Below are 766 nucleotides of genomic sequence, written 5' to 3'. Positions count from 1 at the left end.
ACAAGAAAAATCTCATTGGACCCCATCTCAGTGGCAAGAGAACTACAAAAGATGTGTATAAGAGAAATGGGTTGGCTTGGTGATGTTCTGGATTAAAAATGAGTCTCGCACAGACTCCAAGAACAAGGATGCTGGGTGATTCCCATCTCTTGGAGAAGATCCTTGTGAATCAAGTTACGAAAAGTTCAAGAATCGGCAACAGGCCATGGGCCTATGTCTTCAACGCCGACACTTCTATTCTATTCTATTCTAAGATTCATCTGCCCAGTCTATTTCTGGATGGTTAAAGTCTATATGACATCATTCTACGATTCGTTGTTCTCGGTGTAAACCATTAGAGCCGCTAACCTAGAAATTGCATTTTCAGTCGGAAACGATCTCAAATGACCTTCAAAATATTTTTGGGGCTTTCGGCTGATGTTGACATGGGGGGAAGACGTCTGATGCCCATGAACAATCTTCCAAGAGTCCTCAAACATTTAAGGACGTACACTTCTGTGTAAGTTTTACATACAAAATTTTAGTGCATGATTTCAGAACTTCACATTAAATTTTATTCATATATTCTATGTATATACTGCTTCTAAGCGGAGGTTTCCGTGAGGCTAAAAATATCTTCTCTGCCGGACCCGGATCAGAGTCAGAACTTTTTTTGTCTCTGGCATCCGCCACCGCCTTGGAGTCTCCTTCAGCCTGTCCTCGCTCATAGCCCCTGAATTTCCTGCTGATATAATTATCAAGTACCTCCAAGACACCAACATGCTTG

Source organism: Hyalella azteca, unplaced genomic scaffold, assembly GCF_000764305.2.
Source record: "Hyalella azteca isolate HAZT.00-mixed unplaced genomic scaffold, Hazt_2.0.2 contig2091, whole genome shotgun sequence".
Taxonomy (NCBI): Eukaryota; Metazoa; Arthropoda; class Malacostraca; order Amphipoda; family Hyalellidae; genus Hyalella; species Hyalella azteca.
Note: the sequence above shows the minus strand (reverse complement) of the source record.